Here is a 17,025-nt window from a genome sequence, read left to right as displayed (position 1 = left end):
ATTAAATCCTCTCTGCCCTTGAAATAGATGACGTCACACTTGACGATAGGGGTCGATATGCTGCTGTCTCCGGGCGGTGGGAGGGGAAGATGCTCACAATCGTTAGTGTTTACGTTCCCCCGCGTCTTCAGGCTACCACCTATGCCGACCTGGGACGGACTCTGCTAGGGCTCCCAGATGGTCTCCTTGTACTGGGAGGGGATTTTAACTCAGTGGTCTCTGGCGATTTTGACCGATATCCCCCAGAGTCTTGCCGCTTCCCAGCTGTGGCTTTCCGAACTGCTGGAGACCTTTGGACTGGTGGATGTTTGGAGGCTGCTACACCCCTCGCATTTGCAGTATACGTTCCACTCTGGAGCACACGGTAGCCTTTCTAGGATTGACTATTTCTTAATGCTGTCCGCCCACACTCCTTCGGTGCGAGAAATCCGCCATCTCCTAGGGGCATTTCTGATCACTCACCCTTGTTGCTCGGGGTCTCGGTGGGTTTGTGCAGCGAGGGCAGAGTCGCCCCTATTCATCCTTGGCACCTGAGAAATCCTAAGATGCACTCCCAGCTTATTAAGGCTATTGATTGTTACTTTAATGAAAATGTGGGTCTGTTTCCTCTTCTGTATCCTTGTGGGAGGCTTTTAAAACTGTTATACGGGGTTCTGCATTGTCGCTGATTGCTGCCAATAAGAAGACTAAGCAGGAGGACTTATTGCGCCTCGAGGATGAAATTACTTTGCTTGAAAGTGAATTGGGTGGTAATGATACTCCTGCTGCTTTACACTCCTTGACTCTGAAGCAGGCGGACTATAGAGCCCTGGTGACCGACGCTGCCAAAGTCATGCATCGGAACCAGTTGGGCAGACTCTATGATGTGGGTGATAAAGCGAGTAAGCTTATTGCGTGGCTAGATAAGTCTGAGAGAGCGAGCCATGTGGTACCGGTGATTGAACTGTTGAATGGTGAATGCGTGTCTGACCCAAATGGGATTGTGGATTGCTTTGTGGATCACTTCCAGACGGTTTACAGATCGGTGAGCGATAGGATGAGTGTGACTCCTGTTTGCTCCTGCGTGATATTGCGCTACCACTGTCTCTCGGATGAGGACAGGTCCATTATGGATGCGCCTATAACAGTGGATGAGGTCGCTGGTGCTATACGTTCCCTTCGATCTGGTAGGCTATGGGGCCCAACGGTCTGCCCATCAAGCTTTACAAGTTGCGTCCTGACAAGATGGCGGCATATTTGTGAAATATTTTCATGGAGGCCTTTGAAACTGGCCTCCTTCCTCTTGATCAGCGCTTGGCCACTATTGTTGTCATACACAAGGACGGTAAACCTCGTGACCGATGTACCTCCTATCGCCCCATTTCTTTGCTTAACGCGGAACCTAAGATACTGGCTAAAGTGCTTGCTACTCGTTTGCTTGCGGTCATCTGCGACCTGATCCATCCGGATCAATCCGGTTTTATCCCACATCGGAACACTGCACTCAATCTTCGGAGGCTTCATGGAGTTCTCGCGAGAGCTGGGACGCTGATCGAACCCGCCATTTTGGCTTCTCTTGATGCCACCATGGCTTTTGACACCATCGAGTGGCCTTATCTCTGGGCGGCTCTCTCGAAGTTCGGTTTCGGCCCCAATTTTATTGCCTGGGTCAAACTCCTTTACGCACAACCACTGGCCCAGGTTGTGGTAAATGGCAGGGTGTCTGGTTCGTTTACACTTGGGCGTGGCACCCGAAAGGGTTGTCCGCTGTCTCCATTGCTTTTTGCCCTAGCGCTGGAGCTGCTGGCAGAGTGGCTTCGGTGGGAGCCCTCGATCAGGGGCATCCGGTGGGCCCCGGATCTTGAAGATCGTGTCTCGCTATATGCTGATGACATTCTCCTTTACTTCACCTCACCCCAGAAGTCACTCAATGTGCTTTTTGACGTTCTCACCTCCTTCGGGAAAAATTCGGGTCTCGTCATTAACTGGGCCAAATCCTGCGTTTATGTTCTGGCAGGGAAGCTCCCTCCGTTGCCGCGTAGATTCCCGATCCAAGTGGTTGAAACTGGTTTCAAGTACCTGGGGATACATGTCTCCATGGATTCCTCCGTCCGTTATGACCGCAATTTATATGCTCCTCTCCGGCGTCTTAAACTGGACGTCCAGCGGTGGCGTCGCTTGCCCCTATCCCCGTTGGGGCGTGCGGCTCTTTTCAAGATGATGTCGCTCCCTAGAGTTTTGTACGCACTTCAAAATTTCTTCGATCCTATACCCTCTGGGTATTTCCGTGAGGTTGAGAGCCTTCAGAGACAATTGATTTGGTATGGGCGAGCTCGTATCTCCTTACCCAAACTTACTTTGCCGTGGTACGATGGCGGCATTGCCCTCCCAGATATCAGGCGCTACTACTGGGCCTCCCAGTTGAGGGCGGTTAATCATGTAACCTATTCCCCTGGTCCTGCTCCTGCTTTTGCGATGGACAAGCTCTTCCTGCCGGGTGGGAATTTTAATAGGGCATTGTTGGAGTTCTGGACTTTTGGTTCCGTCCAGAGGTGTCAGGGACAACACCCGAAGACTCCTGAGTTCTACCTGTCTCGGTGCACAAATAAACAGAAACACGGGCTTCTCGATGGTGGAGTCAAAGACCAAAGGTTTATTACTGCAGGGACACAGAAGTCACAGAAACTACACTCGGGCAGAATCTAGGAGCCTGTTCGATTTGTACAAAGTGGGTTGCTCCTTAAATACTAAATTTTCAGCTTGGGGCAACATTCTTCACATGCTAGTACATTTCTAAACCTTCATGTCCTAAACAATAAATATTTGGTGTTACACAAGAATCGTCAACAATATCTGATGTCAAAACATTACGAACGAGGGGTTCCCACTGTTCCATCATAATCCCATGTCAACTTTTCATTCAAGAGCCGGACCGCCTCATCGTAAATTTCGTTACCTCCCCCTAATAAAGGCCCAGAAGGAAAGGAGCAGAGCCAGGTGCAGAAGATAGAAAAGCAGGATAAGAGATGTTTGTGGGTCGTAAATGGGCAAGGCTACCGGCTTCGGCTGCCTAATCATGATCAGGCCAACGAACACGAGAACCAGTATAGCAGGACTGGCCTCAGGCTGGGGAGGCAGCTTTTGCCGAGTCATGCGGCCACAGCGTTTCTGTCCTAAGGTGCACGTGTCACTAGCAAGGTGAATCGCCGGCTAAGGCTTACGTGTCCTTAAACGAAATGGGTTGATCAGAGGTCATTGCGTATCCATTGACTATGTGAGGGCAAGAATACAAAATGGCTGCCATACTCTAAGATGGATGCCATGGGTGAATCAGAAATGTGTTTATAACAGGAGTGCTCTTGCTCGTAGCATAGCGAAAACACGAGGATATGCTAAATGAATCATTTGCGGTTCACTGATACCAAAATTATGCGTTTACGACAATGTTGAAAACACGGGTTCAAATCGTCACGGAACCTCAGACCCTCCTTTTGCCCTTACATAGGCAATTACTCAGTCTATATCAGAGTCTATCTCGATGTTCATTAGGTCAGTGATATGCTGTTGCATCATCATCCTTTCTCGTACCTTGTCTCCAAACACATGTGGTTTTCTAAAACAGGTTGCAGCACAGAGACTACACAAAGCAGGACCACATTGGATAATAAGGCAGCACGAGAACAGGAATACTAAGATAATACCAACGACCATCAGAACCTTCCATCCCCACGCTGATAGTAGAGTCCAAAGCCACTCCATTAAGGACCAGTTTCCCTTGTCTACGTGAATAGAGTCGGAAATCTTGTGTAGCTTAGAGATCGCTTCGTATACAGTCGGAGCATTATTGGGTATGAAAACACAGCAGCTCGATTGGATCATTCTGCATACCCCACCTCGATCTGCAAGTATTACGTCAAGAACCATACGATTCTGCAACGTCATGAGACGATCCGCCTGGAGCTCAGCTGTTAAGTTACTAAGGGCACCAGCAGTTTCTGTAATAGTAGGTTCAACTACCCGTGTTAGCTGACGTAGATTTCTACTATTGGCCATAGGCCCCCAGAACGGAAGGAAACCTTTGAAGAAGTCTCCGGCTTCCTGACCAGCGGTATCTTCTTTGCTGAAAACACCTCTTGCTCTCTGGTCTTGTGATAATCTGGGGAAGCAGTGTACGTTGGAGGCAATAGTCGAGCAATATAGCATGAACCTGAAAAGTCAGCAGGCAACCATGTATATGCCCTATCCTGACAGATGAAGTAGGTACCCTTAGCAGTGAGAAAGGGTCGGGGAGGAGTTCGACGGATACACATAAGTCTCAACACAGTCACTCCTCCCTAGCCGAGCTCTTGGATTTCTCCCATTACCTTGCAAACAGACTTGACCTCGGTGAGGCACGACCCAAACTGGAGTGGAGCTCTTACGCTTGCTTTCACCCAAACTAGTGCGATACTCTGTGGAATTCCAACTCAGGTATACTCGTAGTTCATCCCTAGGATAAGATGGGGTGTTATTGACGTCTTTAATCATGTCAATGATTCCCTTGACTAGAGCTTTATTAGCGGAGTTATATTTAGCGGAACGTGGTGGACGCGGGGGATAGGTCTCAAGGGCATAGACAAATATAGTCTGGAAGGCCTGAAATGATCCATTATAGCTAAAAGGCAAGACCAGATAGGGAATGCCTTTATCCATAGTGTGTGGTATCAATCCACATACCCAACAGTCTGTCGTGTTAACTACCAGTTGGTGTTGATGCAAGAGTTGTACAAAAGTGTTATTTATGAATTCTGAGCGTCGAGCTTGCTCATGTTCAGGGAGCGGGTGAAAAGAATGGTAAGAAGCAACAGTAGAAGAAACAAGATCAAGTGGAGGCACTGTACTTGTTATTGGTGCAAAAATTAGATGTACTCCAAAGACGATTCCACCCACCAACGTTATTAAAACAATCAAAAACGTAATTGCACATTGCATCAGAAAACATTTGTTATGAAGAATCTTGTAGAGTCTATTTCTGCAAACAAAAATTACATTCTCTCGGTGCAGCTCAGGAAGCTCCATCTTCTACAACCGCTCGCGACCACTGATGGTATGTACGTAGTTGAAAATGCCTCTATCAGCCCTGGGAGTTCCCAGAACTAACAGAAAGACCGACCTTGTGTCTGGCCCCCGCAGATTCAACTAGGCACAAAGCCACGACCCTACGGCTACCCAGACGGCAAGGTAATTAAAACAATATATAAAGTATTAGCAAACTTCCTGGCTGAAGGCAACGTATCAAAATTCAAATATGTAAAAATAGGCAGTTTCCTGCTTTATTAGTCTTTTGAATGAGAACGTAGGTTGTATCTCAATTTTCCTGGCGTTGTTTGATCCGGAAACAGACTGTTTTCAGCAGGAGTTACAATGTTCGAGTCCGCAGATGGCAAGTGTTCGTTTGATGCAGGGGACAAATGTTCAGTGTTCAGAGGAGCAGTTTCAGAAGGGGATTCAGAGTTCGGTGGATCAGTAATTAGTTCTGCATCACTGAAAGGAATGTATCTAGGAACTGGTTGGGTTTCAGAGGCACCAATTCCTTTTTTCACCCAGTTATCGTAAGGAAGTGGAAGGGGTACACGCTTTGCGTGCGTCGCATGGATCCAATTCTTTCTGCCAGCCACACGTATAGCAGTCCTCGTCGCCAACAGGACTTAGAATGGTCCGACGAATTTCGGTTGGAGATTTCTGGTCCGTCCAAAGTTCCTGATGACTACTTGGTCACCGGGCTTCAGCTGATGACCTGGACTCTCCGGTGGCTTTGGCAAAGCATCGAAAACCTGTTGGTGAATGAGACTCAATTTAGCAGTCAAGTCAAAAAGGTAATCAATTAACATTGGATATTCCAGCTGCTTGAATTATTTCGGTCTAGGTACCCCCCAAACATTCGCAGGTCGACCGAACACAATCTCGTAAGGGCTAAGCCCTACTCGAGAATGTACAGTCGCTCTTGTGGATAACAGAGACAAAGGTAGTGCGTCTGGCCAGGACAAGCCCGTGGAGGCCTGTATCTTGGCAAGTTTCAGTTTGAGGGTGCCATTGTAGCCCTCAACTAGACCAGCAGACTGGGGGTGATTCCCACTGTGAAATTTTTGTTTTATGTTTAAACCTGCACACACTCTCTGCATAACTTTCCCTACAAATTCACTCCCGTTATCTGACCATACAATTCGTGGCATGCCATACCTGGGGAAATATTCCTTGAGAAGGATTTTGGCAGTGGACAAAGCAGTATTGTCCTTTAGTGGATATGCTTCGATCCACCTTGAAAAAGCACAGACTACCACTAGAACGTACTTGAGGTTGTTGCAACGATCCATGTGAATAAAGTCTAACTGGATCACTTCGAAGGGGCAGGAAGGAGGAGCGAAATGACCAGCGGGTGCGGGGATTCCCTTGCCAGGATTATGCATCAGGCATATCATGCAGTTTCTCACCACTCTTTCTGCACACTTACTAATTCCATCATTCTTATTAATTCTGCAGCTTGGGCAGAATTCTGACTCACTCTTGCAGTCTCCACAATCGTACTCAAAGTCGTTACTGCATAAGCAGCTGTTACATCACCATTCTCCAATTTAAAACAAGACCCGTCAACATACAACATGCCATCTGGATCTGGTAACGGAGTATCCTTAAGATCAATCCGTCCTTTTGTCTCTTCCTCGGTTCTGAAACAACAGTCATGTGGTTCGGAATCACTCGACTCCTGATTAGTCGGCAACAATGTTGCTGGATTCAATACATTGCATCTTTTAATCTGAATATGACTCGCTAACAGTGTCAGCTCATAGCCTGATAATCTAGCACTGGTAAGATGTTGTGTCTTGGTTCGGTTCATGAGTGTGTCCACAGCATGAGGAACCATGACCACTAGCATGTTGTTCATGACCAAACCAGCAGATTGTCGAATGGATGCTGCAGCTGCTGCTGTAGCTCTCAAGCAACTAGGCAACGCTCTGGCTACCGGATCTAATGTTGATGAGAAATACGCACAAGGGCGTTGTTTATCACCAAATCGTTGCGTCAGAACACTCAACGCGCAACCTTCCCTCTCGTGAACATAGAGTGTAAATGGTTTACTGTAGTCGGGTGTACCCAACACAGGAGCTGAACACAATGCATTTCGTAATTCAGAAAAACTTTGCTGACATTCGGCAGACCATGGCACCGGACTCGGAACACCTTTCCCAGTCAAGGCCACCAATGGTTTTGCCAAAAGAGAAAAATTTGGGATCCATTGCCTACAGTATGAGGTAATACCTAAAAAGGCACGCACTTCTCTCTGTGTGCTCGGAACATTCATTTGCGTAATTGCTTTTATTCTCTCTGGGGTCAACCTTCTTCCCTCCTTTGACAAGAGATGACCTAGGTAGGTCACTTCTTGGCAACAGTATTGCATTTTGGAAGGTGACACTTTGTGATTTAAATTAGACAAATGATGCAATAAGGAAATTGTAGCTACTTTGCAAGTTTCCTTGTCATCGGCAGCCACTAGAAGATCATCGACATATTGCACTAAAGCAGAACCAGTAGGAAGTACAAAAGAATCTAACTGACTTTTTAATGCCTGACTGTAAATGGATGGGCTCTCACAATAACCTTGTGGAGCACGTTTAAACCTGAAGCTTCGGCCTCCTAGAGAGAAGCCGAAAATATCTCTGCTTTCTTCGGCTATCGGAATGCTGAAAAAGGCATTCTTCAAGTCGATGACTGAGAACCATGTGGCTGTAGCAGGAATCAACGTTAACAATGCAGTAATGTCTGGAACCACAGGAAACTGTGGAATCACAATTTTGTTAACCTCTCTAAGATCGATTACAAACCTATAAACTGGAGGCTTAGAAGGATCAGTGCGTTTCAGAATTGGCAGTACAGGACTGTTACAGACATTTCCTCTAGTTTCTTCTACTACGTCTTTCTTGATCAAATCTTGCACGATCAATAAAAGCGCTCGTTCACCTTCACTAGAGATCTTGTATTGAGGGATTCGTGGAAATTTGACATTTGCTTTCAAAGTGACTACATATGGTGGAATTTCTAAAAGAATAACATCGTTAGGACCAGTCGCCCAAAGAGTATCAGGGAGAGAACGCAGCTCCAGTGGGAGCGCATCCATTGACAAGTACATCGGGGAGATGATTCTTTTACCTAATGTAAGCTGTACTCCTGCCGGAGAACAGAACAGAGTTGCATACAGGCGTTTTAACAAGTCTAAACCAAGCAGATTTTCATTACAACCAGTCGTCAAAATCAGAGGTGCTTTCAATTGACAAGGTCCAACAGAAATAGACAAAGGACCAGATACGGGGTTGTGAACAGGGGTGCCTGAAAAACCTACTGAAACATTTGTTAAGCCAGACAAAGGTGCGCCAGGGAGTTTCGCATGTATGATAGAACTTTTTGCTGCACCAGTATCCAACAGAAACGGTTCGACTACACCTGATGTTGCTACTGCGACATAAGGCCCACTCTGATCTACTGGAACTGATACTACTCCCTCTCTTTGTCCATGGCTGTCCTAGTACTCATTTTGCTGAAATTCCTCACTAACTTCACAGTAGTCTTCAACGTGATACTGTTGAGATCTATTTGGTTGTGTAGATTGTCCATTTCGCTGATCAAAATAATTAGAAGGGCGATCATTCGTTTGTGGAGGCATAGCACCTCGTCCTCGACCTCTAGAAGTTTGCATAGAACCACCACGACCTCTCTGAGCTGCTGCGGCATTATTTTGTGCTAAAACTGGACACTCATTCTTATAATGACCTTCCTTCTTGCAGTAAGCACACTGATTCCATTGATATTGTGGTCTCTGAGAACCATAATCTGTCCTCTGATATGGCCCTTGCTGTGTGTTAGTCTGATTCGTCTGATTCGTGCGAGGCGGATATGCCTGCTGCAAAAGGACTTTAGTTTTTAAATCTTTCGTCTTCTTATCTGACTTTTCTTTTTCTTCCTTATCCCTATTTTCATAGTACTGAGCAGTTGCAAGTATTTGCGCAGTCGTAGAGACAGCCCACGCACTTTCAGAATCTTTTAATTTATTACTGAACTCTGGTAACAGATTGTGCACAAATTTATCAACAAATAATCTCTGGCCTCCTTCTGTGCTCATATCCTGACCACTGTGATCTACGAAAGTTTCTTCAAACCTTGTGAAAAAGTCGGAGACACTTTCGTCTTTTTTCTGTCTGCATGCGGATAACTTGTCCCAGTTAACGCGCAATGCTGGCATCAAAGTTTTCATTAATTCGATTATCCTACCAGGTAAATCAGCAATTAGAGGTTCGGGTTTAGAACCACCTATTTGTTGACCATCTGCCGCTATTATAGCTGCCCAATCACCACCTAGGGCAACTGGATGATTTTCTTTACGAATTTTAGCCCAAATTGGTTGCGGTACTACATTGCCAAATAACATGTCAATGTCCGCTAAATTCATTACACAAGCTTCAACTGTTTGCGCCAACTCTTTGTAGTATCCGGCTGGATTTTTACGCGGATCTGGCAAGGCCTGTTTCACTGCTAGCACTTCAGCTCGTTTCCACGGAATGTGTATCCACACTCTCTGGAATTGGGCCGGAGCGGCTGCAATACCATGCACTGCGTCAGCTTGAACGGCTTTGCACCATATTGGAGGAACCTCTCTCATAGGATATTGTCGACCTTGTTTCGTACTACGTTTCTCTAATTCTCTTGGTGAACGAAGGGAAGGATCGAATCTAAAATCTAAAATTAATTCCATTGCTTCTTTTATCTCTTGACCAACTATCATACCTGCAGCAAATTTTTGTTGAACTTGGATTAATTCATCCTGTACTTGTTCAGACTCGCTCTCTTCCCATTCTTCACGTAAAAGGGAACACATGACATCAAACACATAGCGCTGTGTCGGTTCCTTCCATTGCATGAATGTATCTAATACATCAAGCACACTATATCTTCCTACTTTCGAAATCCACCTAAGGGCAGTGGAGTCTAATATTCCACGTTCTTCACTACTAGGAAGCTGACTACGTCTCTGAACGGAATCAGAGACAGGACTCCTAATCAAAGTTTTGTAAAAGGGAGATAGGATATTAGTGACAGAATCAGTGATTCTCAGTCAAACAGAAAGTGGAGTCATATAGCTTGCAGAAGTTTGAAGAAGAGTAGTAGTCGGGACAGAAGAAACAGCAACAGTAGGGGTAACAGGCAAGGTAGCTTGTGAAACAACAGGATTCAGCGGTACAGATATAGGCAGAGGAGCTGGCAACCCTGGAAGAGGGGGTGCCGGAGGAGGAACATTAAGATTAACCACAGGAAGTACAGGAGCTTGATTCGGGGGAGCAGGAGCAGGAATACCAGGCTGTCCAGCAACCGGTAAAGGTGGAGCTGTAGCACCCTGTACATATGGTGGGGGTGACCTCAACAAGTAAGACAACAGGGGATCCTTTTCAGGGTCCTCTACTATCTTAGCTGTACTCGATGGCAAGGCAGGATAGCACTTGTCTATCGCTAGATTACGCTCTCTATTGGCCACCTCCATCGCTTTCTCAGATTCATTGAGTTGCAGCTGCTTGGCAGACTGTTCTAAAGTCAACTCTTGTTCTTTCTGTTCTTTCTTCAGCTTTTTAGTTTCTCTCTGTTTGGATTCTTTTCGCCAATAACGGAAAGAATCAAACATTGCCGGCCGGGCTTTCTTCTTAAACAATTTTATTTCTAAATTGTCAAGAATTTCAGGTTCAAAACTACCATGCAGTGGCCAACTAAGGACACCGTCTTTTTCCGTGTAGCGGATCCATACCTCGTTATAAGAGATAGGGCCCACACCGAACTTGCAATAAAGATCATAAAGAGGAGTTCCAATCGGAGGAACCAGACATGAGTCCTCCAACCGGGAATCCCTGTTGCAACCAAAACAAGACAACATACAATTTTTCCGACTTACCATTTTATAATCCGGAACACAAACAGACACAAACAAAAGGTGCGCACTCGAACCAAGAACTTAGGCCTACCAAAGCGAACAAATGTATCGATACCCAAACTAAACCAAATGATTATCGTAACCAGAACAACCAGTAATAATCTTACGAAACCAAACCAAACCAAGAACTAAAGGGATTATCCAAACAGGAGCAAACCCTTACGAAGTAACCAAACAACTAGCAACCACTTAATACTTAACTGAGGCACTGAAGACGTCACCAAGGAGAAACCCGTCTTGTCTCGCCGTACTAAGGTCTGCACCTCGGGTCCAAGACAGGGCGACAGTCAAGGCAGCGGACCACTGCAGCCGTCCGAACGGGAACCCTCGTGGAAAAGAACGTCGGGCCACTTTTGCGATATGCCGGGATCGATGAAGTGGGGCGCCTCCCTCTGGAATCTTCACACGAAGCTTCTGGAACTCTTCAGGCTTTTGGACCGGTACCGAATGACGTCACCCCACGTTGGGCGCCAATTGGAGTTCTGGACTTTTGGTTCCGTCCAGAGGTGTCAGGGACAACACCCGAAGACCCCTGAGTTCTACCTGTCTCGGTGCACAAATAAACAGAAACACGGGCTTCTCGTTGGTGGCGTCAAAGACCAAAGGTTTATTACTGCAGGGACACAGAAGTCACAGAAACTACACTCGGGCAGAATCTAGGAGCCTGTTCGATTTGTACAAAGTGGGTTGCTCCTTAAATACTAAATTTTCAGCTTGGGGCAACATTCTTCACATGCTAGTACATTTCTAAACCTTCATATCCTAAACAATAAATATTTGGTGTTACACAAGAATCGTCAACAATATCTGATGTCAAAACATTACGAACGAGGGGTTCCCACTGTTCCATCATAATCCCATGTCAACTTTTCATTCAAGAGCCGGACCGCCTCATCGTAAATTTCGTTACCTCCCCCTAATAAAGGCCCAGAAGGAAAGGAGCAGAGCCAGGTGCAGAAGATAGAAAAGCAGGATAAGAGATGTTTGTGGGTCGTAAATGGGCAAGGCTACCGGCTTCGGCCGCCTAATCATGATCAGGCCAACGAACACGAGAACCAGTATAGCAGGACTGGCCTCAGGCTGGGGAGGCAGCTTTTGCCGAGTCATGCGGCCACAGCGTTTCTGTCCTAAGGTGCACGTGTCACTAGCAAGGTGAATCGCCGGCTAAGGCTTACGTGTCCTTAAACGAAATGGGTTGATCAGAGGTCATTGCGTGTCTATTGACTATGTGAGGGCAAGAATACAAAATGGCTGCCATACTCTAAGATGGATGCCATGGGTGAATCAGAAATGTGTTTATAACAGGAGTGCTCTTGCTCGTAGCATAGCGAAAACACCAGGATATGCTAAATGGATCATTTGCGGTTCACTGATACCAAAATTATGCGTTTACGACAATGTTGAAAACACGGGTTCAAATCGTCACGGAACCTCATTGTATTCCAAGGAGCCATTCCGCGCCCTGACTGGTCCCACGAAAAGTGCTGTACGAGTGTGGAGGGATGCAAGTGCTGCTACGGGATGGAGCGACAGGTTGACACGAATGACGCCGCTGTATGACTATGATAGATTGGGTAGCTTGTGGAGAACGAAAGGATTTGATACATGGGATACGATTGGCATTAGCAAGGTGGAGGATCTCTGGTCTAAGGGCACTGTTAAGTCCTTCGAAGCTCTTAAAGTGGTATACGAACTTGGTGACAAGGAGCACTTTAGGTACCTTAAGGGCCGGCACGCCTTGATCTCCGTTTTCCCTCCGGGGACGGAGATTCCCCAGTCGTCGCCGCTTGAGGATCGGATTCTAGATGGCCATGTGCCAGACAGTACAATATCTCTGATCTATAAAAAGCTTATTAATAACAGGGAGGATCTCCTTGTGCGACTCAGGGCTTCGTGGACCGCCGACGGCCTGGAACTCGATGACGAGGATTGGCAGATGGCCGTCTCCTCTCCTAAGGAGGTGGCCATTCCAGCTCGCCTTCGTTTTGTACAGCTGAAGATCCTCCACCGAGTATATATGACTGGTACGCGACTGGTTCGGATGGGTTACTCGATTGATGGGTTATGTAAGCGTGTCTGTGGTATGAGTGGTACCTTCTTACATATCATCTGGGAATGTCCTGTGGTGTCTGCCTTTTGGTCTAGAGTGCATGCAATTATGGAAAGGGTCACCGGGGTCTCTCTCTTGCCTGAGGCCCGACGATGCCTGCTCAACGTCTGGGAGCCCACGGATTGTACTGCGGCTCAGACTTTTTGGGTTACTCTTGGTAACATGATTGCCAAGAGGGATATTGCTCAACTCTGGGGTTCCCATAGGCCACCCATGATAACTGCTTGGAAGGAGAACATGGACTGGTGCATGTTCAGGGTAAAGACGGTCTATGTGGCTTGGGGCCATCCTAAGAAATGGGGCAGGATTTGGTCCCAATGGAATGCATACCGTGGGAATATTTGCACTCCCCCATTTGACTATACCATTGATGTTACATTGTCCCCGTAGTTGCCGTTCCGGACGTTTGTCTGTGGTAATTTTTATATATTGAGCTGCTCGCCACTCCCCCGTCCCTAGCCATATGTCTCACTATTCTATGTAGATTGGTTCCCTTGCCCTCTCTACTAGAGTCCCTGGAATCGTTCTTTGCCACGTGTCTGTGTGGTTTGTTTGTTAGATGTTCCTTCACCAAAAATTTTAAAATAAAACCTATTTCATCCTTTTGCTTATCCTGTACTATGCGTCTGATACACTGAGAAGTTGCTATGTGTGAAATGTAAGCTTCAAGATACAATGTTATGATGCTATCTGTCATAGCGGCCGGCCCGCTGGGTTGTAGGCAGACGCTGTGTACTGCGCATACCGGAAATAAAGGTTTTTTAAAAAAAAGAAAGAAAGCAAATGATTGACAATAAAGGCAGCCAATAGTGAGCAACTGGCAGGCTCTGCGCCTGCTGTAAGTTTGTAGTACAGACTAAAAGAGGCTTTCGCCTTGGTCCTGGAAGGCGAGACCTAAAAATATAGAATGCACCGCAAGAAAAGAACATGTCCTTTTGGAAAAAATTCTGATGCACCTTGTCTTATTACACCCATGCTAAAAAGGGAACAAGATAACGAAAACACAGATACCTTTCCCAAAAGTGATACAAAGGAAGAAACAGTCCCCATCAGAGAACGAAAAGGAAAGTTAGAATGATGAATGTGTTATGCAGTTATTTACAGTATCTCAAGCAGAAAATACTTAAAATGTAATCGTCCCATATGTTGCAAGGCAATAGAAAGTACTTACTCCCCACAGATGTGTAAACGCCACTCCCTCAAACAACTCTAGCTCCTCCGATCATAAAACAAGGCCAAGTGTCGCATGCATCATTCAAACATTTTGGAAGCATTAAGCCTTATGGCTGTGAGACATTTGGTATCTGAACTAGAGCTTCGGGCTCTGTAACTGAGCACAAAAGGCCAGTCAGCTGATGAGGCTGTCTTTTAGGGTTAGTGACTAGTGAATGGTAGTCTGGTGGACCCGATGCCCACTTACTCCTAAAGTGTGACTGACCGAAGCAAGTGGATACAGACCGGTTAATCATATAATAATTTTCACTGTGTGATCGTAAATGTTGAAGGAGACAGGCCTTTAAGGAGGGTCCAGGGCGATTCATTGAGAAAGTTACTTTTGCCCCCCTGCAACTCCTATCTGCCTCTATATCAAGAATGAAATCATGTAAAGCAGCCTTTTAAATCCTGGGGAGTTTCTAATTGGATCCCACCTGCAAGAGCTCATGCCTGAGCTGAAAATCTAATCTGCGTATATGTCTCCGGCTTACAATGTAATAGTGGCTCTTCACCGGCTTGCCTTGTGATGAGTGAAGAAACTGGGCCAAACAGTGGCGTTGTGTACATTGACAGGCTTTTGAATCCATGTCACCACCTCACTACCTTTACTTTGCCTTATCCATTATCTCTTCACATCATTTCATCATGGATGTTACCTCATACCACTATGACCTTCACCTGTTAAATTTGCTATTCCACATGCAGAGTAACTAAATTGAGCGTAGGAGCGATTCTTAGTTCAAGGCCTCCTAAACTAACCGCTATGTCAACGTATTGGTTTTGAGAAGATAATGACGAAAGAGGTGATGGGGCTTCTCGCATGGATGCATCAAACTATGGTTCATCGCCCCCTCGGCTAGTTGCATGGTGACTGACAGTGATTTGTACGCCTAAAACTCAATCACCTTACAGTTAGTTGCCTGGTAACTGGCATTGATTTGCATGTTTAGAGCTCGATCACCATGCAGGTCTTTGGATTGTGAATGGTCATGATTTGCACACGTAGAGCTCATTCACCTTGTGGTGAGTTGCATAATAACTGGTCACGATTTGCATGTTTAGAGCTCAGTCTCTTTGGAAGTCATTGCATGGTGAATCGAAATGGTATGCACGTCTAGAGGTCAGTTGCATGCTATGTGGCCATGATATGCAAGTTTAGAGCTCAACAAGAGGAAAGTAAAATATTTAACGAATTCTGGCCCTATTGCTTATGTTTATCTTTGATGGTAGATGGCACTTGCTACAGTAGCTGTTAATTTATTACCCCTGAGGGGGTATTTTATCATCTTTTTAGAGTGTGTGTTTCTTTACATTACTAGTATTGCTGAGGTTGTACAATTGGTTAAACCCTTTTTCTGGACCTGTCAGTTTTCTGTATCCTGCACAGTTAGGTCCACTCTTCACATCTGTAAAGTTGTCCATGGCCTGAGAGTGTAAAATCTGTATAATTTAACCATTTTTCCTGAATAATTTCAAAGTGGATTTGCTGTCAAAACATTTGACTAACAATCTTTTTTTAAGGGGTATAATAAGTACATTAAGAAAAGTAAGTTAAAGGCAGAACTGAGCGAACGTGCTGTATGCATTATGCAACATAGTATGCCAGTGAAATTGTCTATCCAGATGCTTTTAAAACTATGGATTTGTAGCCAAAGTTCTAGTGAAATAGTGCTACAAATTGCACAATATGTATTAGGGAGTGTAAACTAAGGACAAGCCACTGAAAGCTTGAACTTGACAACTCTCTCAGGCTCGGTTTTAGTTCTACTAGGACCTTCAAGGCCAAAATCAACCGAGCTTACATGTGGCTTCTGCCAGCCACTACACTCCAATCTCACGCACGAAGACTGCAAGACAAAGAATCATGGACGTCGATTCACCGAAGAGCCAGAGGTTACAGAAGTGACATCACACACTCTTTGACCTCCATTTTCACTCACATACATATACTTGATGGTCAAAGGAGGATGTTAAGTCAACACATCACCTAAAATTTAGACTTTCTCAGGCTTAATATTCATTTTCGAACCCACCCCTTAAATTCTAACTTCCTATGGCATATGTTTTTCAGGGAACAATGGGGTACACATCAGTTAAATACAATTGTTGCAACTGCAGGTACAGTTCCGCTTCATCCTGCTGTGTTACAGGTCTATTCTCATGAGCATCTTGGCTTTGGCTGCCAGCTGGCTGAGTTCCACTGCTGCATGACTTTCTTTTCCCCAATCACGTGACTGGGACCATATGAGCTTCAAATATGGAGTTTTAAGCGCCTCTCAGGCCCAAAGAATGCGATATATGAAAAGCAAGCGAAAACCATTTAGAAACGCAGGAAAAAATGAATACACTGTATACCATGATTGGCTATACTACACCCCTTACTTTATATTAACTATAGCATTAGGATAAGTGCTGAACAGACAGCTTTGCGATACTTGCTCCATCATACTTACTCATACACACAAATTCACACATAAACACCCTCACCCGCAAGCACGCACACAATATACATTTAAAAGCATTTTTCTTTATTTCAGCTGTCATAAAAGGCATATTCCAGCGTATTGTACTTCATTTTTAGTACACTATTAGTGAATAATATATTTCATTTATTCACTATTAGTGTAATAAACGATTTACAGAAAATAAAGAGAGCAGAGCCCCAGTTGCCCCAGTGTTCCTGGCACTGAATGTGCCACCTCTGAGCCCAGGTTCA

General features: G+C 45.5%; 1 protein-coding gene across 1 annotated transcript in view; it reads left to right on the top strand.

Moving 5' to 3' along the window:
• CAPS (calcyphosine) overlaps positions 1–17,025 on the top strand; it is a 187,901-nt gene that overhangs the window by 28,426 nt on the left and 142,450 nt on the right. The window lies entirely within an intron of this gene.

The sequence above is a fragment of the Lissotriton vulgaris genome, chromosome 12 (assembly GCF_964263255.1).
Source record: "Lissotriton vulgaris chromosome 12, aLisVul1.2, whole genome shotgun sequence".
Classification (NCBI taxonomy): domain Eukaryota; kingdom Metazoa; phylum Chordata; class Amphibia; order Caudata; family Salamandridae; genus Lissotriton; species Lissotriton vulgaris.
This window is presented reverse-complemented; position numbering and strand designations above follow the sequence as displayed.